Here is a 25,258-nt window from a genome sequence, read left to right as displayed (position 1 = left end):
ATGCTAAGGTTTTTTCCTACCTACGACTAGATCGAATAATAACTGAAACGGTAAGCACAAAAATTGTATTTATTAGTTTTCAAAAAAAAATATAGAGCTTTCTTACTTTGCAGGTGCCTTAGTAAGGAGTTAAGGAAAAGTTTGAGTCATAATGAATGAATGTGATTTGTCAGTTGGGGCTCTAATTGCTCAGAACTCACCACCTTATCCTTGAGATGCTCCTGATAAGCCTTTTGACGCTCAGCATTGGTGATTTTGGACTTTTTTGGAATTCCGAAAAGCAGCTCAACCATCTCACATGAGTAATTCATCATTTCGAATCAATTCATTGTCCGTATGTCGTGACCTTTTGCGAGAGAAATTCTTTGCACCACACTTTTTTATATGATCACTATTTGATTTCTTTTTTGCCGTACAGTTGTAGAATTCATCGCGTTGAATTTAAGGACATTTCACACAAGACGTGCTATCACGCTGGAGTTCAGAGCTGTACAGATTGTTAGCAGGTTGGCATGACGACTTTAATAATTCAAGATGGTTATGCTACTGTATCACTCGATGACGTCATACGGAGGTCAGATTCTTGCCGTTACGTTTTATTTTTTTCTTTCTTCTCTAGTTTTTGGTTTTATCTCTTTTATTTTTATTTTCTGTTAAGGGAAAGTAAATGAGAGTCTCAGGGCTAAAACTATGCCGTTTTACTAATTTGTTACCAAGAAGTACCCGATGAGTAGGAAAAATCTCTGTTTTACTGCATTGTCGGGGGAGAAATCGGCCTGGCAGAGAGGCGGTATTTTTCCTCCCGTCAGAGAAGAACCCCGCTCATCACTTTGAAAGTTATTTAATTTTTGAGGTGGGAATGTGTTGGGGGCGGGGGCTCCCTCCTTAAAAATCGGCACCTTTCAGGAGTTTCGTTAGTGAGAGAACGGTTTAAAATTTGGAAAGGCCGAAATAATTTTTGATTTCCTATTTAAAACGGGTCATAAGTTAGCCAAGGACTGTCGTGTTTTAAACGTGTGCAGGATGCCAGGGTCGGTTGAGTGACTAAGGAGGATTCTAGATTTGGTCATCTTTACTATTTTTTTTATCTGAGATCTAATACGCGGAATACGAAGTTCGTAACTTTCTATTCGACATCAGTCGAGGTGCTTTGGTCATCATTCGTAGTGTCTTGTTCTGAAAAGCTTGTAATTTTGAAAGTGGGGTTTTAGGAATACCTATATCCCCAGGCCTCATAATCACACAGCAGGATGGGTCTGATACTTGCTAGGTAGATATTTCTCTTAATATTTGAAGATATATTTTTATTCAGCAGCAGAGATCTCAAAGCAGCCACCCGTGTCGTAACTCGTTGCATACTTTAATGTGTTTGTAAGGCACAAATACGATTCCAAAACTACTGACATATTTTACGTTAAAACAGCAATAGGCTGAGAAATAAACAGAGAAAAATAGGCCATTTAACAATACATGGACATAGGGAGGTCGACAGCATACATCAAGGTTAGAGTAAGCTGTCACGTTAGGAAACATTTTGTTGGATCACAAAGTTGAAAGGTTTCCCTCCACTTGAGGTGAGTTGTATAAATAGCCCTTCTCTCTACTCGAATTATCAGGAGCAAACATCTAAATTGTAGCCAATTACCAACATGGCAAACCGCGAAGGCGAGGAAATGTGGAGCCGTCAGTTCACACTCCCGCGAAGAGAAAACCATTACCTCACCCCCACCTGCCCCATTCTCGATAGCCGCTACTTGTTGTGGAACGAGAAATACGGCTCAGTCCCACGCGAGGGCGAGAGACTCTGGAAATAATAGAGGAAAGAAAATTAACCCCTTCCTCGTGTGTCATAGTTGCTACCTTCACTTCTTAAGACGTGTGAACGATAGATTCTCTGATCTGATATTGCCTTTCTTGAAATGGCTTCGAGAAAACGAAGAAAGAGGCTAAACCGACAAGAAAGAATTGAGATAAAAAAGAAAGTAAATAGGTTTCTAACACATCATTTTCTTCCCAGAAAGTGTCGGTCCTCGATTGCTGAACATGCGAACATTCTAAACATGGGTAAGTAGAACTCAGAGCCGAGCATAATTTAGTGATACAAAGAGGTTCCCAGTTGGCAAAGATGTAAGGCAAGGCTGCATACCTTCCCCTTATTTGCTCAACCTGACACCATGAGAGAAGCTGGGTTGGACGAGTCGACCTATGGTGGTCTGTATATAAATAACCCACGATTTAATACAGAGTGAAATAATGGGACTATATCTTAACATTAGTAAGGCTAAGGTACTAACAACGGTATTACCACTGACCATGAAGATCGATGGTGATGTGATCAAAGTGGTAGATAGTTGCGGTCTTTTGAGATCAACCATCAATGAATGAATCTGACAGTCCAGAAATGCTTCACAAATTAACTCTTGGTAGCGGCATTCAAAACTCTCATGAAGATTTTTAGATGCCCTAATGTAGGCTATATATGCATACGAAGATGAGAATGATTAAAGCAGAAGTATTTCCTATTACGCTTGTCAAAGTTGGACAGTAAAAAGTTGAGGAAGCAGATTTATGTGTTGAAATTATGGCGCAGGAAGAGAATTTTATGTTTACGGACTACCAAGAAAATAAGTCGGTTATTTATACCAGAGCCATCCCTTAAAGCCAAGTTATTTCGGGTTCATAATGAGAGAGAGTGAATCTATCGAGAAAATGATTATGCTTGGAAAAGCGGTGGGAACACGGAAACGAAGCCGCCGGCATTGAGGTGGATGAACTCCATCAAAGAAGCAACAAGGGATCTGAAATGTCCAGTCGAAAACAGAAACACTTCGAGGCACTCCATCCACGCAGTTACCCGGAATCGACGTCGACTTGATGGCACATTGGGAAAGAAGTAATGATAGGCCTAATAATGTTATCATCCCACTAATTACTTTTACGATTTTTGAGGATATCTTGTCCCGCACAACTTCATTTACGTGGCAGTAAATCTGCTAATGCGAGGTTGGCGTGTTTTCAGCAACTTCAAATACCAATGTACACAGCCGGATTCGAACCTGCTAACTTCGACTCAGAAAACCGATGTTCTACTGTTTGAGCTACTTGCCGGGCTGAGTGGCTCAGACCGTTAAGGTCCTGGCCTTCTAACCCCAACTTGGCAGGTTCGATCCTGGCTCAGTCCGGTGGTATTTGAAGGTGCTCAAATACGACAGCCTCGCGTCGGTAGATTTACTGGCACGTAAAAGAACTCCTGCGGGACTAAATTCCGGCACCTCGGCGTCTCCGAAGACCGTAAAAGTAGTTAGTGGGACGTAAAGCAAATAACATTATTATTATGTTTGAGCTACTTAACCCGGGTAATTATATCGTAAACATAAAGAGTAGTTATACAGAGTGTAGGGAAAATGCCGTCCAGTAAAGGAGATCACGACTATTTATTAAAATGAGGATAGGAACCAGTCCTCTAATTCATAATTTTCATCCAAAGTCAACCGGAGATAGTAACGTAATGTCGTTTTGGACGAGGTCCTCAGCCCAAATATCCTTCTAAATGCCTCGATAGATGCCTACATATGAGATTTTAAATCAAAGTTGTGTTGACAAACCCCACATTTTTGTTGTCCACGAATCATAAAACGCCGGCCCCGCGGTGTAGGGGTAGCGTGCCTGGAGGCCCCGGGTTCGATTCCCGGCCAGGTTAGGGATTATTTCTGAGGGCTGGTTCGAGGTCCATTCAGCCTACGTGATTACGATCAATTGAGGAGCCATCTGACGGTGAGATGGCGGCTCCAGTCTAGAAATCCAAAATAACGGCCGAGAGGATTCGTCGCCGACCACATGACACCTCATCATCTGTAGGCCTTCGGGCTGAGCAGCGGTAGCTTGCAGAGCATGGCCCTTCTGAGCTGTTGCGCTGTGGAGAAAGGAGAAAAAGAAATAATAAAACATCAGGAACTGTTAAAAATAAAAAGAGATAACTTTTATACAAATATATTACTCCCCTCGTTCCTCTTTTCATAAGAAAGTACGGGGGGGGAAATAAGGAACTGAAACAGACTTCCACCTGAAAAATTATAGCTGCAAAGCTACATACTCTCCCCCAGTTAACTCTAGAGGAAAATTCTCCTGATTCCCTTTATCACAGCCTGTGCTTATTCGACGGCATTTTTTTTTTTTAAGTTTGCATATGTATAAGAATGATTAAGCCGGGCTGAGTGGCTCAGACGGTTGAAGCCCTCGCCTTCTGACCAGGTGGTATTTGAAAGTGCTCAAATACGTCAGCCTCGTGTCGGTAGATTTACTGCCACATAAAGTAACTCCTGCGAGACTAAATTCTGGCACTTCGGCGTCTCCGAAAACCGTTAAAGTAGTTGGTGAAAGCCAATAACATTACTATTATTATTATTAATTATTATTATTATTATTATTATTAGTAGTATTGAAAATGATTAACTATATAGACTTAGAAAGTAAAATAGTTTTATTTATTTATTTATTTATTTATTTATTTATTTATTTATTTATTCATTTATTTATTTATTTATCTGGCTCCTTGGGTGAATGATCAGCATATGATCTTCAATTTAGAGGGTAACGTGTTCGATTCCCAGCCGGGATGGTGATTTTAACCACGTTGGTTAATTCCTCTACTCATCTTAATTTACATACAGCCCGTTAGGCGTGCACCACAAACCACATAGAGAAACACATTAGTGAATACATCCCTCCATAGAATTCGCTATAGGAAAGGTACCTGGCCTTATGCCGATACCAGGTAATTAGGAAAAAGCCAGAATTAAGAAGAAGATGATGATGATTTATTTTTTATTTATTTATTTATTTATTTATTTATTTATTTATTTATTTATTTATTTATTTATTTATTTATTTATTTATTTATTTATTTATTTAAATACGTTGAAAACATCCATTCTTTTATAGGAAAAGGAATTAGGGATTGGAATAATTTACTACGGGAGATGTTTGATCAATTTTCAACTTATTTGAATTAATTTAATAAATACTACATAAACAATTAACAGGGAACCTGCCGCCTGGACGACAGCCCTAAATGCAGATCAGTGATGACTGATTAATCCTGCAAGAGAAGTTTTGGCGGAAGCAGAAGTTTATGCATTTCATGTTCATTAACTTGAGGAAAGTCTTTGCCGGAGGCACAGACAGCTAATTTGGGAATGGCTGAAAAAGCACTGCATCTCTGAAATATATTTGAAAATTATCAGGAACATGTAGGCCTATGCAGAAATTCCCATTCATGTTCACTGAACGTCATACGAGCTGACCGAACCCGCACGGGCACTGTACGATAATAATGTTATTGTTTTTACGTCCCATTCACTACTTTTGACAGATTTCGGATCTCGCACTATACGAAACGAAATAAAGAGGACAAGCAGGCTAAAAAAATATCAAGAACGATGTCTATCATGACATTTGAAGTTTACCGGTTTGTAAAATTTATAGATTTGGCACTTATCGTTTTGTAACATTCGCATATTGACACCTAACAAGCTTGAAAAATATACAGTGGGTAAAAAAAGTATTTGCACACCCAGCATTTGATGTATAAGTGCAAAGGAAAGACAATATTTCTATTACAAATTATATTGGGTCATAGCTTAGGACCAGCAAAGAAATCGTACGTATTTGCACGTTTTAAGTGACAAACATACAAAAAAGGAACACAAAACAACGTGATATCTCATGTCAAAAAAGTATTTGCACACTAGCTTCTAGTCAGCAAAACGTTACGACAAAGGTGATAATATGACGTTCATTTTACTCCACTGTACTGCACGTCGAAGCACCAGTAGTCAGTGCAAAACAAGACAGCTTTCAAGATCTCTGCAAGATAGAATTGTGTGGTTGCGTCAACAAGGCAAAAGCTATCGTGAAATAGGGACAACTGTAAATATCAACTATTCCACGGTGAGTTACGTTATTAAACGACATGAAGAAACCGGTGACACAGTGAATAAGCACCGATCAGGCCGTCCGCAAGCACTTAATAATAGGTTTTCTTTTTGCCATTAGCTTTACGTCGCACCGACTCAGATATGTCTTATGGCGACGTCGGGACAGGAAAGGGCTAGGACTGAGAAGGAAGCGGCCGTGGCCTTAATTAAGGTACAGCCCCAGCATTTTCCTGGTGTGAAAATGGGGAAACCACGGAAAACCATCTTCAGGGCTGCCGACAGTGGGGTTCGAACCTACTATCTCCCGAATACTGGATACTGGCTGCACTTAAGCGACTGCAGCTATCGAACTCGGTACTTAATAATAGAGAGAGCCGGCAAATTATAAGGCAAGTAACAAAGAACCCCTTTACAAGTGCTCAAACATTAGCTTCACATATCTCATAAACGTATTCATCCTCAGACAATAAGAAATGTATTGCACAGCGCACAATTGCGCGCTAAAACACCGAGGAAAACAACATTCATCAGTGAGGTTTATAGTCAGAAGCGCTTAGAATTCGCTAGAACCCACGTAAACAAGCAAATAGAGTTTTCAAAAACTGTAATTTTCTCCGATAAAAGTAAGTCCACTCTTTTTGGGTCTGATGGAGAGGGCTTCGTGTGGCGAAAAGCAAATACTGAACTCTGTGAGCTACTGTGAAACATGGTGGTAGCAACGTCATGATTTGGGCATGCATGGCATAATGGACTTAGAAATATGACGTTTATTGATGAAGAAATGACCCCCAAGAAGTATGTTGAGGTGTTGCCAGATCAGTTAAAATGTAGTGCAGCAATATTGCACTTGAGTGATATATTTTATTTACAACAGGATAATGATCCCAAGTATTGCTTGGGATACAAGTATGTGGCTTCTATACAATGTCCGTAGAAGGCTCAACACACCTCCGTAGTCCCCGGACTTTAACACAATTGAAAATTTATGGCATATATTGGATGTGGAAGTGAGAAAAAGGCATATTTCCAGTAAACCTCAATTGATGGAGGCATTGTCCGAAGAATGGTACAAGATCTCATCAATGCCAAGAAGATTACAAGCCGTGATCGACGTAAATGGAATGTATACAAAATACTGATGTGCATACGTTTATTTGTAAGATACAATTCTGTTATTTGTTTTGATCGTGTGCAAATACTTTTTTGACATTCGAATTTACGTTTGTTTGTATTCTTTTCGTTATGCTTTGTTTTAATACTTGCAAATGAGTAATAGTTCATTGCTGGTCATAATGTATGACCCAATGTAATTTGTAACAGAAATATTGTCTTTTCTTTGAAGTTATGTATAAAATCCTGGGTGTGCAAATACTTTTTTGACCCATTGTATAGGCCTACATTTGACGTTTATCAGTTTGTAATATATTTGACAGTCATCAGCTTACAATATTCGCATATTAGACATTTAACAAGCTCGTAGAATACATTTGACGTCTATCAGTTTGTAATATCTTATTTATACATTTTACATTTAGGCCTCTTAGTTTGAAACATTCTCATTTTAGACATCTAGTGAGCTAGAATGTACACATTTGACATTTAGCAGTTAGGCCTATTTTACATTTATTATCTGATCCACGTCTGAATTTGCCATACACAGAGAATTTTAAAGAAAAGTGCATGCATAAACTAAAAACAGACATCCTCAGATACGTTTTTGAAAGTACTGGGCCTCTAGGCCTATATGTCTGAAATAAATAGGACTGAATGTACATTAGAGAAAAATTACATTGTAATATTTAGACATTTCATATCTACATAACAGCTATTATAAAAGTCATACATTATTTGACATTATTCAGTTTGTAGCATTCATACACAGGCTACGTTATCTAATAGTGTGTAGCAGTTACGCTTTCGACATCCATCAGTTCGTCACATCAATACAATGTCCGGCGTGCTGGCCTTTGGTCACAGGGGCCCCGGGTTCGATTCCCGGCAGGGTCGAGAATTTTAACCATCATTGGTTAATTTCGCTGTCACGGGGGCTGGGTGTATGTGTCGTCTCCATCATCATTCCATCCTCATCACGACGCGCAGGTCGCCTACAGGAGTCAAATCAAAAGACCTGCATCTGGCAAGCCGAACATGTCCTCGGACAATCCCGGCACTAAAAGCCATATGCCATTTCATTTCATCAACACAATTGACATCCGAGAATTTTCAGTATTTATATAGTTAACATTCGTCGGTTCGTTGAATTTATTCTTGGATTCTGTTTCATTTCACATTTACACACTTGAGTTTTAATAGTTCGAAGCGTTCACGTATTTAGCAATCTAGGAACAGCACGAATCTCTGTACAGAAATTCGGAACCAGACATGAAAAATTCAGTGTCATTTCACCATATGACGTTTCAATAATAATAATAATAATAATAATAATAATAATAATAATAATAATAATAATAATAATAAATAATTTACCGAGCTCGATAGCTGCAGTCGCTTAAGTGCGGCCAGTATCCAGTATTCGGGAGATAGTAGGTTCGAACCCCACTGTCGGCAGCCCTGAAAATGGTTTTCCGTGATTTCCCATTTTCACACCAGGCAAATGCCGGGGCTGTACCTTAATTAAGGCCACGGCCACTTCCTTCCCACTCCTAGCCCTTTCCTGTCCCATCGTCGCCGTAAGACCTATCTGTGTCGGTGCGACGTAAAACAACTAGCAAAAAAATAATTAAATTACCACTAATTATAATTTTAAAGAAATATTATTATTATTATTATTATTATTATTATTATTATTATTATTATTATTATTATTATTATTATTATTATTATTATTATTATTATCGTACATCCTAAGGTATCGTGTGCTGCCATTTCAGTCTGGCGCTATTTTGACTGTCTGTGTATCAATCTCTACGTTCTGTTTCATTCTACCAGATTGCGGAGTAAACAGAATCTCTCGTGGGCAAACTATGGCTGAGTTTTTCTTAATTTTGTCGGGTAAATGACAAATGATTCACCAGAGATTTTTAACATGAGGACATCGTGGGACACGAAATGTCTACTGGACTTTAATTCCACCCTTCAATCATCCGACTACCTCGACCGTGTTTGAACCTGTGATATTGGGATCCAGAGACCGGCACACTGGTCCACAGAGCGAGAGCTACAGTCCTACAGTCATTGTATCATTCCTCTGCTAAACACGACAGGATTAATTTTCTGTTTCGTCACATGGTTCATCCAACCCACATCGAGCACAATGAGCAACACATTTCGGCTCTTTTATTTATTATAGATTGGGAACATCGCTTTCCACTCATAAATAGCGTGTGCGTGCTTGCAGCGGAGGCGAGGCAGTGTTGATTTACAACGGCCCGGAATGCCCGCCCCCTTTTGTACCGAGTGTCGGGTTAAGTGGTACCATTGGCCGGCCAAATGAGAGGCCGCGTCTTCATTAGGCGCATGCTGACACCCGAGTGGCTGTGTGGCAGCATGCTACATAAGCAGGGACCAGTACCTCTCTTTATTTGACAGCACAGTCGTCACTAAGTTCAGCGGAATTCGTTTATAGCCAGCGGTAGAGGTAGAGTGGGTTTTGGCCCTTGGGTTTCGCCCCTTAAGAGGCCACGGCTGGTCCGTAGTCCAACAGCTCAGTACTCTGACCGGCCAACCGAGCAGAGGAAAGGTGGTCACGGCTCTACCATGGCTCTACGCCTCTGTATTCGGGAGACGGGACAGGGATGGACCTCGCGGCTGGCCCCAACCGTCGGCTGTCCTGAGAATGGTTTTCCGTGGTTTTCCATTCTCCTGCACTAAGGCGAATGCCGGGAGAGTTCGTAGTATAGGCCACGGCCGCCCACCCTCTCACCTTCTCCGCACATCTCCTTCAGCGCAACAAATCTCCCGCCCTGAGAGACGGCGTCACCGTCTAAGAGGCCCGCCTCCCCCTTCAGGGGAGGAATGAAAACGTTTAGTAGTAGTAGTAGTAGTTTATAGCCTGTAACACTACTGGCCTGTCTCTTAGGGCATCAGTACGAAGGTTAGTGGTGGTATTTTCATTGACCATTCACATATTTAGGAAAGAGAAAAGACATAGAAAAATAACGTGAAACGATACGTGAAGTAGCGTAGGAGAGAGATCCTCTTTTTGTATTTGCCAGGGACCCATCAACACGCCCCAACAAGTACCCTAACTTATACAGAAGAATTCAGATTGAGATTGTGAAACCTGGGAAAGGCGACCATTTTCTGTGTTGCCACTGGCCGGCTATGATGAAGACCAGTTTGCTATTGTCTCCGATAGAGTTCACATCATGTCCGGCTACAGGGCTGTCACATTACGTGGTGAAAATAAATAAAAAACACGCAGTTTGAAGTTGCCATGGCGTGCACCGAATGCGACGCTCCATAACATTGCATTTTGGCCTGGTAGCTTACGCCCACAGACACACTTTGCTTGCCCTCAGACCAATGGTTGTCTAGATCAATTGTCTAAACCCTTCCTAAACCAATGTTCTTATCCGGATCAATATTCTAACCTTTCCAGACCAAAATTCCATCAATGCTCTTGTCACTGTCATTCTTGTCACTTTAAGAACGTGCAAAAAATGAATACCAGATCTGTCCACTCTCGAAAACACATTGCGCTGTTCTGCCGTGCCGCCTTTTAATTCACCACAGTTGGCAAGCCTTATTTATTACTTGTGACGTCGTCCAAGCCGTGCCATGTTGAAGCTTTCGGGAATGGTCAACGGAAGTTTTACCTTAAAAGTTACGCGAATATAGGCAAACAGCAAAAACCGATGAGGGCTTCAATGGGAGACGAGCACGAAATCCTTCAGATATTTGAAAAAATTATTTGTAATTGCTATCTTATTATGTTGGGAATCTAGTCCCAAAAGGATTTAAATTCCTTACACATGCGCGTCAGATGCCACGCCCCCTCTTTCACCGACTGTTATTTTTCATCTTTGCTGAACTCCTTACGTCAGTTGGCGGTATTACACTAGCGAATGTTGAAGAAGGCTGTGAAGCATTATTTCCAGTTTGTCAAGCATGACGATTACCGTGGAAAGTTTGTTTTGTTTTGAGAGATATAATGTCGTATGGTCTCAGCTACCGTGGTGCAGACCTTTCAGAAGTGGTGCCACCTGCGCAACCTGCCTACCATTTTCGACATTCCGATTGTGCTGCTATCTGCGTGGTCCATCCAAAAACATTTCCCTACTTTAAAAAAACAACATAGTTACATTAACAACTTTCATGGCGTCCGATACAGCAATGATGGAGATATTTTTCGACATAATAACCCCCGGAATTGAGACACTTGTCATATCGTGGCATCAACTTTTGTATGACACTGTCGTAGACGTTTGCCGCCTCGGAATGGAATCAGCGTGTGGCAATCGTCTTCAGCTCTTCGTCCGTGTGAAAATGCTGACAGGAGAACAGGAATTTCTCGGGGAGCAAGAAAAGATAAAAATCACTGGGAACAAGATCTGGACTGTACGATGGACGATCAGATAGCTCCCATCCGAACTCCTGCAGAACAGTTGCTGATCGCCGAGCCGTATATGAGCGAGCATTTACATGGATCAGCACAACACCTGGCCTGAGAATTCCACGCCTCTTGCTTTGAATAGCCCATCGCAATTTCCGTAAAAACTTTATCAGAGACCGAACCTTGCAGACAGCGGGAGAAAGAATACAAGCCGCCGTTTTGAGCCACTGCTGCTGCGCTACTGACACCAGGCGGGACTAGTCCGGCCGGTATACGATTGCTACGTCATAGATCTGTCGCACATACTCATATTTCCCGGCTAAACACGTTTACTTTACAAGAAAAGAAATGGGGATGGCTTACGTAGCAACGAAAGCAAAACTGTACTGGAACGGATACTATCGCTGAGTTAATGTAATTTTGTCGGGTGATTGTGAAATAGTCTGCCTCTGTGGTGTAGTGGTTAGCGTGATTAGCTGCCACCCCCGGAGGTCCGGTTTCGATTCCCGGCTCTGCCACGAAATTTGAAAAGTGGTACGAGGGCTGGAACGGGGTCCACTCAGCCTCGGGAGGTCAACTGAGTAGAGGTGGGTTCGATTCCCACCTCAGCCATCCTGGAAGTGGTTTTCCGTGGTTTCCCACTTCTCCTAACTTAAAGCCATGGCCGCTTCCTTCCCTCTTCCTTGACTGTCCCATCCAAAACTCCCCATCCTTCCACAAGGCCCCTGTTCAGCATAGCAGGTGAGGCCGCCTGGGCGAGGCACTGGTCATTTTCCCCAGTTGTATCCCCCGACCCAAAGTATGAAGCTCCAGGACACTGCCCTTGAGGCGGTAGAGGTGGGATCCCTCGCTGAGTCCGAGGGAAAAACCGACCCTGGAGGGAAAACAGATTAAGAAGATTGTGAAATATCATTAACATGCCGACAACAATGACAGGGAGTGTGCCGGGCCGAGTGGCTCACACGGTTGAGGCGCTGGCCTTCTGACCCCAACTTGGCAGGTTCGAGCCTGGCTCAGTGCGGTGGTATTTGAAGATGTTCAAATACGACAGCTTCGTGTCGGTAGATTAACTGGCACGTAAAAGAACTCCTGCGGAACTAAATTCCAGCACCTCGGCGTCTCCGAAAACCGTAAAAGTAGTTAGTAGAACGCAATGCCAATGTTACTATTATTGACAGAGAGTGTTAAGATTTTTGACCCGTCCTTCAAAGAACCACTACCTTAGCCGGGACCGAACCCGCGATCGTGAGATATGAGTCGGACAGTCTACTACTGATTCACCGAGGCATAATAATAATAATAATAATAATAATAATAATAATAATAATAATGTCCGCCTCTGTGGTGTAGTGGTTAGCGTGATTAGCTGCCACCCCCGGAGGCCCGGGTTCGATTCCCGGCTCTGCCACGAAATTTGAAAAGTGGTACGAGGGCTGGAACGGGGTCCACTCAGCCTCGGGAGGTCAACTGAGTAGAGGTGGGTTCGATTCCCACCTCAGCCATCCTCGAAGTGGTTTTCCGTGGTTTCCCACTTCTCCTCCAGGCGAATGCCGGGATGGTACCTAACTTAAGGCCACGGCCGCTTCCTTCCCTCCTTCTTGCCTATCCCTTCCCATCTTCCCATCCCTCCACAAGGCCCCTGTTCCGCATAGCAGGTGAGGCCGCCTGGGCGAGGTACTGGTCATACTCCCCAGTTGTATCCCCCTACCAAGAGTCTGAAGCTCCAGGACACTGCCCTTGAGGCGGTAGAGGTGGGATCCCTTGCTAAGTCCGAGGGAAAAACCGACCCTGGAGGGTAAACAGATGATGATGATGATGATGATGATGATGATGATGATGATAATAATAATAATAGGAGAGCGAGAGAAATGTAGGCTACTGCTAGATTTTCATCTGGTTTCCTCCAGACAGAGTAGGCTATACTTAAATTCGATCAACACAGAAAATCTGTTGTGAGCACAGTTTGATTTATATTCAACAGAACATAGTAAAATATCTTTCTCAACTTATTCCTTCACATAAATGTTATGGTAGATGATGGCCACGGAGTCGGAGATGATGCCCTCTATAATAAACTTGAGGTCTTGACGTGTAATATCCAATGCTGCGAGAACTCGGGCCGGGTAGGCCTATTGATACATAGCCTAGTTCCTCGCGCGCCCAACAGAAGGCCATGAAAAACGAAATGACGGCTCGCTTATCGTTCCTGATATTTCTCTGTAAGGAAAGGAATGCAGCCTTTAATAAATGTTCGTTTTCTCTTGTCTTGATTGACTTGCGCAGACCAAGACCTCGCAGACTGATTTGTATCATTTTGTTTCGAAACGAACTGTCGGGTCAAGAATAGCACATAACTTACGCCACGCGAGGATCTTTCTTGAAAGCAACAATAGGCTATCAAGAGATATATTGGAGCCATCTTTATGTAGTGAAACACTCATCGAGAATTCATCAAGAATTGCTAAATTGAAGTTTTGCTTTGTGACGCCTCTGATTAATAGCGAGCAGCTAATTGTATTTAATGCCCCTTCAACTACTAACTTATTTTAAGAAATGCCGCAGTCCCGAAATGTTACTTAGAAACAGTGTTCCATAACATGCTCATAAATCTAACAGAGTTTCTTCTTTCAGGTTTTGAACATTCTTAAATATCAACGGTCTAAACCGGGATTAACCTCGAAACAGAATACAGAAGACGAACATCTAACCAAATACGCTCTCAGCCATCTTGTAAGATTTATGTTTCTGAAAGTTAAGTATAATTCTTAAGTTGTACGTCGACTTACTGATATGCAGGCCTATTATGTTACCAGAAAAGTATAAAATTCGGGATTACATAGCCATGAGCTTATCGGATTTGTGAATATATTCCCGCCGGGCTGAGTGGCTCAGACGGTTGAGGCGCTAGCCTTCTGACCCCAACTTGGCAGGTTCGATCCTGGTTCAGTCCGGTGGTATTTGAAGGTGCTCAAATACGTCAGCCTCGTGTCGGTAGACTTACTGGCACGTAAAAGAACTCCTGCGGGACCAAATTCCGGCACCTCGGCGTACTCGAAAACCGTAAAAGAGTAGTTAGTGGGACGTAAAGCAAATAACATTATTATTAATAAATATATTCCGTAGAAAAAAGTTTTTATGACATAAAATGGTTTTATTTTATTGTTTACAATTTGCTTCACGTCGCATTGACACAGATAGGTCTTATGGCGACGGTGGAATAGGAAAGGGCTACGATGGGGAAGGAAGCGACCGTGGGTCTTAATAAAGGTACAGCCCCAGCATTTGTCTGGTGTGAAAATGGGAAACCACAGGAAACAAGCTTCAGGGTTGCCGATAGTGGGGTTCGAACCCACTATCTCCCAAATGCAAGCTGACAGTTAGGCTACATGACCCAAAACACGCAGCCACTCGCTCGGTACATAAAATGTTCAAAATTAAACTTAACGCAAGCGCATCTCACCGTCTGCAAACGTCAACAGGAAACCGCTTCCTCCCCCTCCTTCTTTGAATATCGAAATCCCAATAAGCCCAGTAGGGGCTGCTTGGCAGAGACGGTATAGACGTGCTCGGGTCTCCCGGAAGGATGTGGGTTGGATTCCCCCTGAGGAAGTTGAAATATTTAAGAATGAGATTTCCACTTCCGGAGGTGCACATGGCCCTGAGGTTCACTCAGCCTACACCAACAATGAGTATCAAGTTAATTCCTGGGGGCAAAGGCGGGTGGGCCGAGGTTACGGATAGTGGAAGCCTTTAACTTCCACCCCTCCAAGCGCCTTCATGGCTTGTACGAAGATGACTTTAATAAGCCCAGTATCAAGGGAACGAACAAATAAGTAAAACCTAAGGGGTTACAGCTCTCTTGGGCGATCGCTGCTCAGCCTGAAGGGCGGAGTAGGCCTACAAGATGACGCGTGGTCAGCACGACGAATCCTCTCGGCTCCTATTCTTGGCACTCTAGATCGGGGCCGCTACCTCATCGTCAGATAGCGCCGCAATTGCTCTTAAGTAGATTTAGGTAAAAAAAATCCTGACATGGCCAGGACTCGAACCCAAGGCCTCTGGGTAAGCTTTTTTTTTTTTTTTTTTGCTACTTGCTTTACGTCGCACCGACACAGACAGGTCTTATGGCGACGATGGGACGGGGAAGGGCTAGGAGTGGGAAGGAAGCGGCCATGGCCTTAATTAAGGTACAGCCCCAGCATTTGCCTGGTGTGAAAATGGGAAACCACGGAAAACCATCTTCAGGGCTGCCGACAGTGGGGTTCGAACCTACTATCTCCCGAATACTGGATACTGGCCGCAATTAAGCGACTGCAGCTATCGAGCTCGGTCTGGGTAAGCGGCAGGCTCGCTACCCTCAGATCCCAGGTAAGACAATCGTACAATACAAGCCGAGTTTCATAAAAGTAGGAAATACCGCGCTGTTTTCACGTGATTCTCAAACAATCATGCAAACAGTCAAATTGAATCGGTGGTCTTATAGAGAAAGCAGTGTCTAGTGTCTACCCCATAGTCTCGTTTCCTGACACGGGCTTGGCAGCTAAGGTCTTTATATGTCACGGAAATGTTTCTAAGTCAAACGAAATGGTTATTGCTGGGCAGAGTGGCTTAGGCGGTTGAGGCGCTGGCCGTATGACCCCAACTTGGCAGGTTCGATCCTGACTCAGGCCGGTGGTAGTTGAAGGTGCTCAAATACCTCAGTCTTGTGTCGGTAGAGTTACTGGAACGTAAAAGAACTCATGCGGGACTAAATTCCAGCACCTCGGCGTCTCTGAAAACCGTAAAAGAAGTTAGTGGGACGTAAATCCAATAACATTATTATTATTATTATTATTATTATTATTATTATTATTATTATTATTATTAAAATGGCTATTTTCAATGGACAAAATGTAGCTACATCTTATTTATTAAGCTATTAAAATTTGAATAAAAGAGATTGGGATTAACTCAGCTGGTGAGGTAAATGCGACATCTTCCTGTCGACTAGTTTACCAACATAGGTCTACAGGTAGGCATGTAAACGAACTCAGCCAGGACAAAAACTAACAAAATTCAGAGCTGATACGTGGGACTTCCATGTAACCGGCGTAGCAAGAATCATAACAGGATCCTTTTGATGTGTGAGGGAGATGATATGCACCCTGCAGGTCTCGGCCCCTGTACAGCTCGCGAGTGGATGGCGCGAACCTAATACCTGTCAGTTACTCTGTAATTATCACGCATTTATAATATAAATTTGATTTACTAATTCCTGTCTCTTTAGTCTTACCCGCTCACGATAATCTTGATAATATGTGTGGGTTTGCAAATGAGTGTCAAATCCTGAAGAGTGAGAATTTCAATATTATATAGGCCTATTAATATTCCGCTATAATCACGCAAAAACATGTTGTTAGACAAATTACAGCCCTATATAACGTCAAAATATTAAAAGAATTGTTATAAATGGTAAAGACTGTGCCGATAGAAAATAAGACGTTGTGAAATAAATGTGGTCTTTTTCTCATTAGTTATATCTCTAGTGGTTGATCGAGACATTTTATAACCCATTTCACTGCTGGAAGTCCATAGTTTCTGTCACAGGTGTTTCAATAAATCTTCAAGACGTGTTCAAGAAGCAGCTACTCACATCCACATACATATCTTGTCAGCAGTAATCATGATGCATTCTTCATAATGGAGCAATTGTACCTGTCAAATGAAGAAGAGAATAATGAATAGGTTTAAAGGAACTATTACCGAAGGCGAAAGTTACATTTACAAAAGATGCCGTCCCTTAGAACGGTAGCTAACGTGTTGTTTAGGTCCACTTTTATGGATTAATGTTATTGTAGGATTTCCTTTTTTTTAATCTTCAAATGCATGGTTTAACATGTATGCAACAAAACTAAAAGAAATCAACTTAAGTTTCACCAGTACTGCATTTGAATATTTGTCTGTCTGTTACGTCATCAGCCCAGAGGCTGGTTGGATCCTCAAATAGCACTACCATAGGTTATGCGGTTATGAGGAAACCCCAAAAACCAATGGCAGCACTAAAATGAGGCGTACTAGGCAAGATGAGGAGTGAGGTAGTTTGCGATTGCTTTCCTCACTGGGTCAGAAAGTACTATTGCAGCACAACTGACCCTATGAGCAGCACCTTTCACAACACTCAGATGCACTAGTCATGCTCTGAATGTCATTACTCAGCACTACCCATACCCCAGCAACTTCCATATTGTCACAGCCATGGATGTTGACTGGGACTTCGGTGGAAGCTACACTTTACTCTGGCCTGTGCCAAGAGATGGATGCAAAATTACTGTATCCATCAAGAAATGACAGCAGGCAGTTTGAATATTTATTTTCTTAGAATATTATGTTCATTCCTTTTAAAGGCATATCTGTGTGTAAAATAAATAGGGCCGGGCGAGTTGGCCGTGCGGCAAGGGGCGCGTAGCTGTGAGCTCGCACCCCCACTGTCGGTAGCCCTGAAGATGGTTTTCCGTGGTATCCCATTTTTACACCAGGCAAATGCTGGGGTTGTACCTTAATTAAGGCCACGGCCGCTTCCTTCCCATTCCTAGGCCTTTGCGGTTCCATCTTCGACATAAGACCTGTGCGACGTAAAGCAAATAGCAATTATATATATATATATAGGCCTAGGCTACGGTATATAATTTTGTCTTCAGCACAACACCTGTAGATAATGAGAGTTGGGAAGTAATTGAGTAAAAACAAATCAAACTCCATGGCGCAGCAGCCCCGAAGGGCCATGACCTACCAAGCGGACGCTGCTCAGACCGAAGGCCTGCAGATTATGAGGTGTCGTGTGGTCAGCACGACGAATCCTCTCGGCCGTTATTCTTGGCTCAATAGACTGCGACAGCCATTTCACCGTCAGATAGTTTTCAATTGTAATCACGTAGGCTGAGTAAATCTCGAACCAGCCCTCAGATCCTGGTAAAAATCCCTGGCCTGGCCGGGAATCAAACCCAAGGCCTCCGGGCAAGAGGCAGGCACGTTACCCCTACACCGCGAAGCTGGAAGTAATTCAGTAAAAGTAATTGAATTACTTGTAACGATTACATTCTTAGTAATTTTTACTTGTACTCGTTAATTTTTACAAAATGTAATTTTTACTTGCAATTTACTTCTTGAAATAAAATTGCAATCGTTATATTCTAGTAATTGATATACATCGCACATAAGCAGAAATGTTTTTCACATTTCTGATGAACATAACTATTTCAGTCCTACTGCAGCAGAATCAGTAGCTTTGCCAGTTCTGGATGAGGTATATTCTTATTCCTCCATTACTTCCAAAGGCGTCTTTTCAGTAAATGCAAGGATGTACTTTCCTCCTTAAGGTGGCGAAGATTAGCGATGAGAATTTTAAAAAGCAATTAATTTATTTCCGAAAAATGGCAAATAATTTCAAACGCTAAAAATAATTAACTAAAATAACAATTGTGGAAAATTATGATTTCGAAAATCCCAAGGTAACCTATCATGTTTAGTCTCATCTAGTGATGATAGCCACTTAATGCCTCTATGCCAAACACACACAAAATGAAGTAATGTATTCCTTTACCTTGCAAGCTTTTGTATCATTCCAGCCCCAGCAAAAGCAAAAGGCAGTGATTTTCTTACGACTAACATTCTGTAGCGATTGTAATTGTAAATGTAATTCTACTGGTTAGTTGCTGAAAAAGAAATTTATAATTAGTAGTTAAGTAAAATATTTTTCAAGTGATTGTAATCGAGTCCAATTACTTTTTTCTTGTATTTTTCCCATTGAAAATCCACAGCCGGTTTCCAGTCATTCGACCGGGCCAGAAATGGAATGAATGAAGCCTCCATCTAGTGGCGAGGATAGGAATTGTGCCGGCTGGTGAAGCCTGCCGCACTCCTCTGGGGCAATGATTAATGAATGACAGATATTGGAGAGTTTTGCTGGAATGAAGTATGACAGGGAAAACCGGAGTACCCGGAGAAAAACCTGTCCCGCCTCCGCTTTGTCCAGCACAAATCTCACATGGAATGACCGGGATTTGAACCACGGAACCCAGCGGTGAGAGGTCGGCGCGCTGCCGCCTGAGCCACGGAGGCTCTCTATTCTTCCCATTACTGTAGATAATTTTGTCAAGCTATACGTAGCGTACTGCACGTACATATTTATGTCAGTCTCTGCATGGTGGAGTGACAACTTTGCTACTGTCTGTAAGTGGCGGCAGGGAGGAACAATTTTTGTGAGTACGGCAGTTTGGAACTGCATTTCGTACTGACCAGTCAACGGACAAATGCATACGGAGTGGGATTTCGCATATTTTTTTTCGTGGTGTGGTGTGTTGTTGGTATTGTATCAAACACAATATTTCTACTGCGGTTCTGTTACAGAATAAATTATTTTATATTACTGTGTTTTAAGACTGTATTTATTTATTACATTAATAATACACTGCTAAAAAAGGAAATTTGATCACTTTTTAATATGTTCATACCTCCATGTTACGCATATATACATATTGAACACCAACCACATGACGTCTATACACAATGTGTCATAAACAAAGATTTCCTTGCACATACACCGAAATTTCTACGTGGTAATTAAGCGCATTAATAAGGAATATTGCCACCGTTCGTATGGTCCGACTCGTTGGCTGAGCATACTGGCCTTCGGTTCAGAGGGTCCCGGGTTCGATTCTCGGCCGGGTCGGGGATTTTAACCTTCATTGGTGAATTCCAATGGCCGGGGGCTGGGTGTTTGTGCTGTCCCCAACATCCCTGCAACTCACATACCATACATAACACTATCCTCCACCACAATAACACGCAGTTACTTACACATGGCAGATGCCGCCCACCCTCATCGGAGGGTCTGTCTTACAAGGGCTCCACTCGGCTAGAAAGAGCCACACGAAATTATTATATTATACCGTTCGTATGGATGATAGCTTCAAAACGCCTTCTCGTGCTTCTGACAAGGTGCCGCATGTTCACTTGAGGCAGACTCCCCACTCTTCCAGGACGTCTTCAAGGGCTTGTAATCTTTGGAGTGGTAGATTTCTCGCTTGGATGCGTTGTTCCAGTTAGTTCTATACTTGTTCGATTGGATTCAAGTCCGGACTTCTGGATGTCTACTCCATACGCTGCACGTTATGTTCATGCATGAATACTGCGTTTTTTCCAAGTTGCATCACATGAGGGATCACATGTGGCACTGAGATCTCGTCAATGTACCATCGATATGTTAAGGACCCACTTTGAATGATCAGGAGATCGTTTTTTGTGTCAAGTCTTATGCCTGTCCACACCATAACAGATCCACCTCCATAAGCCACTGTAGACAAGACAGTTGTCGGAGGAAGTCGCTCCCCACATCTCCAGATGACCATGTGAACGATAAAACTCGAAACGGGATTCATCCGTTAACAGCACAGGATGTCAGTGTCTGAGCTGCTAGTGTAAATGATTTCTAACAAACAAAAATCTTCTTCGACGATGTCGTCTGTCCAGTGCCGGAAATTGAATGAGTCGTCAGGATTTTGATTGGCCTCTTGAAGCCTGTTTCTGACTGTTTGGTCACTAACTCGTGCTCCAAAAGCCTGCTGTAGGTCCACCTGTAGTGTTCGTGTTGTAACTTGGCCGTTTCAGAGGTCTGGCATCTGGCAGAGTAAAACGAAAAGTCGAAACTGCCGCGCGCAGGCAACCTACATGGAGTCAAATTAAAATGTCTGAATACGGTAACAGACGCCATACGAATATCATACGTTGAACACACGTCAGGTCTCCGAAACCTACTACCGTCGTCTCAGAAGAGAACAAGAATTGACCAGGTTGGGGATGGGGGACGGGGTGTCAGGCAAGTAATCGTAAGCAACTCCCCGTGAGCAGTTTCTCTGGCCAATACCCTTCAGTTGTTCGAGGAGTTGAAATATTTAGCCCCAATTTCTTTTCTACTTTAGTTATAGTTGATAATGTCGATGTCAGCGTATCATTCTGTAAATTATCTGGGCATCTGAGTTACTGCGTTCTCACCTAGCCAGCAGTAGGTTGAATCCAGGTCAATGCATGTGGTATTCTCGACTGTTACGATTCTACGTAAAACTCGAGGTCTGGGGCAATGATCGGAAGAAATTGCTAGTGGCTTTACGTCGCACCGACACATATAGGTCTTAAAGCGACGATGGGATTGGAAAAGCCTAGGAGTTGGAAGGAAGCGGCCATGGCCTTAATTAAGATACAGCCCCAGCATTTGCCTGGTGTGAAAATGGGAAACCACGGGAAAACATATTCAGGGTTGCCGACAGTGGGGTTCGAACCCACTATCTCCCGGATGCAAGCTCACAGCCACGCGCATCTAACCGCACGGCCAACTCGCCCGGTGTCATGAAAACTACAAAGCTCCCTGCTTCAATTAAATCATCGTCTTCATATAATCATCAGAGCGGCGAAGGTAAGAATACATGAAAAAAATGGGCCTGGAGGAAGCGAATGAAACGACTGATGTCACTATTAAGACGGGAAGGAAGTGTTTATGAGCGCAAACTAGGAGTTTACTGGACATGTATGATTGATTTATTGTCGACGCTTTGCTGCATTAGTGTACCTACTTGTTTGCTCGTAACGATTTCCTAAACTTACACAGTCGGTGAAGGGGCACCAGAATTCCACCCAACGTTACTATTACGACCCTGAATATCTTCCCCCTGTGGGTAGGGGCGGTAGAATAACGCTCACGGTAACTCCTGCCAGTCGTAAGAGGAGAATAAAAGGGGCCCGAGGGTCTCTGAACTTGGGAGCGTGGGTTGGCGAACACGGGGCCCTTAGCTGAGTCCTGGCATTGCTTCCACTTACTTGTGCCACGCTCCTCACTTTCATCTGTTCTATCCGACCTCCCTTGGTCTACTCTTGTTCTTTTCCGACCCCGAAAGAATTAGAGCATTCGTGGCCTAGGGAGTCATTTTCACGTCCTCCGAGACTCTTGCCTTTCTTTGGCCGATACCTTCATTTTTCAAAGTGTCGGATCCCTTCCATTTTTTATCTCTGATTAGTGTTATATAGAGGATGGTTGCCTAGTTATACTTCCCCATGAAACAGTAACAGTATTAGAGCAATCGTGGCCTAGTGAGTCTTTCATTTTCACGCCCTTCGTGACTCTTGCCTTGCCACCACCACCACCACCACCACCATCCTCATCCTGAATATCTTCCTAATCGCGATGAGTTGTCTGGCAATTACACAGCCATATTCGCTAAATCATTAGTCCCCTTTATTTTCCAATTAATTGAATCAGTGTTTAGTACATTCCCAGTTATTCGTTGCCAAATGTTCGCTTGAAGACTACCTACCTTTGTATATTCTATTCGATATTATTTTTAAATACTCGGATTAGATCATCTGTAGAAAGATTCACTACAGATGTAACCAAGTTTTTAACATAAAATTCTTTCACAGACTATTGCACTTTCATAATTCTCTCCATTATCTGCTGGATTTCTCACTTAAGAGATATTCATTGTCAAATGACCCAAAAAAGTAATTTAATAACAAACGTATGACCTCAGCTACCGAGCTGCAAATTTTCTAGGCGGCCTGCCAAACATTTTGACGATTTCAATGTGCTGCTGCCTAGCAACGAAAATAGAATTCCGGTGAGCAGTTACTATGTCTGAGACGATTTTGTCGGGTAACACTGATTGAAAACTTGAAATTATTTTAAGGTGAAATTTAAAGCACTGTCTTCAATATATAACACTGGATTTTAATGAGATAAGGAACTAAAATACGCAAAAATTAGCGCTCTTAACAACAACGAAAGAAGGAAGAAGGAGGGTTCCTACAGTCGTTTCTTGGGAAGTGAAAGGGAGGGGGAGACAACAAAAGTAGAAAAGTGAAGGCCTCCGGGAGATATGACGACAGGAAAATAAAATACTCCTAAAAGACATGATACTTGAGAGAATAAAAATAAAATTCACAGAATACATGACAGGTGGGAAAATTAAAGACTTCCAAAATACTAAAAAATCAGACCAAATAAGCAGGGCAGTGTCGGAGTAACAGCTGCAGGTCTTCTGGGCTTACAGTAAGTCTCGTGGAAGTAGGGGTGGGTGTTAGGAAAAAGTGGATGCGCAGAGTTAAGATTTATTAATATTTTATTTTATTTTTGGGTAGACTCTCTATTTGTAAATGTTGTGAAATTACACTATTTCCAATCTCCAGCATCTCAAGTTCGTCTAGCTGTGTGTACTTTGCCTGCTGTCATTTCTTAATGATAGGGTACTTTTGCATCCATTTCTTGGCACAGGCCAGAGCAAAATGTAGCTTCTACCGAAGTCTCAGTCTCATTCATGGCTGTGACAATATGGAAGCTGCTGGGGTATGGGTGTTGCTGAGTAATGACATTCAGAGCACAGTGTTGCAATAGCACTGTCTGGCCCAGTGAGGAAAGCAACGGCAAACTACCTCACTCCATATCTTGCTTCGTACGCCTCATTTTGATACTGACATTGGTTTTTGTGGTTTTCCTATAACTGCATAGCCTTTGGTGGTGCTATTTGAGGATCCAAGTAGCCTCTGGGCTGATGAACTAACAGACGGACAATGTGTACTTACCTCCATAGCCTAGATGGGAGCAGTAAGTTAAGACCTACTAGGTTGTGGTGCTTGGCCTTTTCGGCTCTCTGACGTTGTCTGTAAGATCTCTTACGCCCGTTCTCGGATACCTTGGGCTTGTTCGATTATCTTTGAATCATTCTCTCATATTTTGATTTGCGGTAGGCTTGAAATTATTATTATTATTATTATTATTATTATTATTATTATTAACTTTATTGGCCACATTTGACCACTTAAGTCATTCAACGGTCACGTTCTGTTTGAAAGTTGTATTGTTTTATTCTTGCAATCTGCTCAGTAGGCTACCTTTTCATTCGTTCTGATCGTAAATTTCTTAATTCGTCTGAAATTCCTGTAACACTTCTGTATGGCATTTCTGCTGAAAAATGTGTGAGTCTTAAGAAGAGTGTTAATTTTATATTAATTTTCTCTGCATTCCCTATCTCGAGTTCAACTCCTTTGAGATCTTGCGTAAATTCGTGGATCCACTGTCCTCCTGTTTTCTTTCAAAGATTTCTCATCACCAGTTGTCGTAAAATCAGGTTCCTGGAAGTAGCAATATGTGAAAAAAAATCGAGATTACTTTCTTCTTCACTGTGCTGGTGATTGGGTCAATCTCTCTCTTATAGACATTTTCAATGGGAAGGATTCTCCAGTCTCTTTCGAGTGGTATTTTTTTTATTTATGCACATTCTGATGATTCTTCTTTCGCTTTTGAGGATCTGATCAATTCTTCTTTCGTTTTTAAATGATAACAGGGTTTCACAAGCGTGTGTGACTTCCTGGAGAGTTACTTTCTTTAAATTAAGATACTGAGACATTTCGGCAATGTTCATAAATTTTTTAACTACTTCACAATATTTCCTTAGAAATATTATTACAGACATCGATATATCATACGTACAAAGAACGAACGACATCTCACGGCACGTGCTACCACATCGCAGTCCGGAGTTATACGATTATAATTTTACCGCATGCACCGAGCTACGATTTCACTTCCATATGGTGGATGCGCCCATCACTCACTGTCACGCCATCTGATCTCTTTAGTTAGACTCTTTGGACTTTCTTCTTCTCAGGCCAGTTGTTACATTTTTGCTAGCTTTTACAGTTCTGAAATTGCTGAAGGAAGTCTGATGTACATATTTTCGGGACTTGGAGCCTCAAAGGAAACGAAACGTCAAACGTATTCTAC

The 25,258-nt window shown here is 42.3% G+C and overlaps 1 protein-coding gene across 1 annotated transcript in view; it reads left to right on the top strand.

Moving 5' to 3' along the window:
• The window catches only part of LOC136871019 (T-box transcription factor TBX15), a 309,959-nt gene that overhangs the window by 222,285 nt on the left and 62,416 nt on the right, over positions 1 to 25,258 (top strand). The window lies entirely within an intron of this gene.

Source organism: Anabrus simplex, chromosome 1, assembly GCF_040414725.1.
Source record: "Anabrus simplex isolate iqAnaSimp1 chromosome 1, ASM4041472v1, whole genome shotgun sequence".
NCBI classification, from domain to species: Eukaryota; Metazoa; Arthropoda; class Insecta; order Orthoptera; family Tettigoniidae; genus Anabrus; species Anabrus simplex.
Note: the sequence above shows the minus strand (reverse complement) of the source record. Positions and strands in the feature narration are given on the sequence as shown.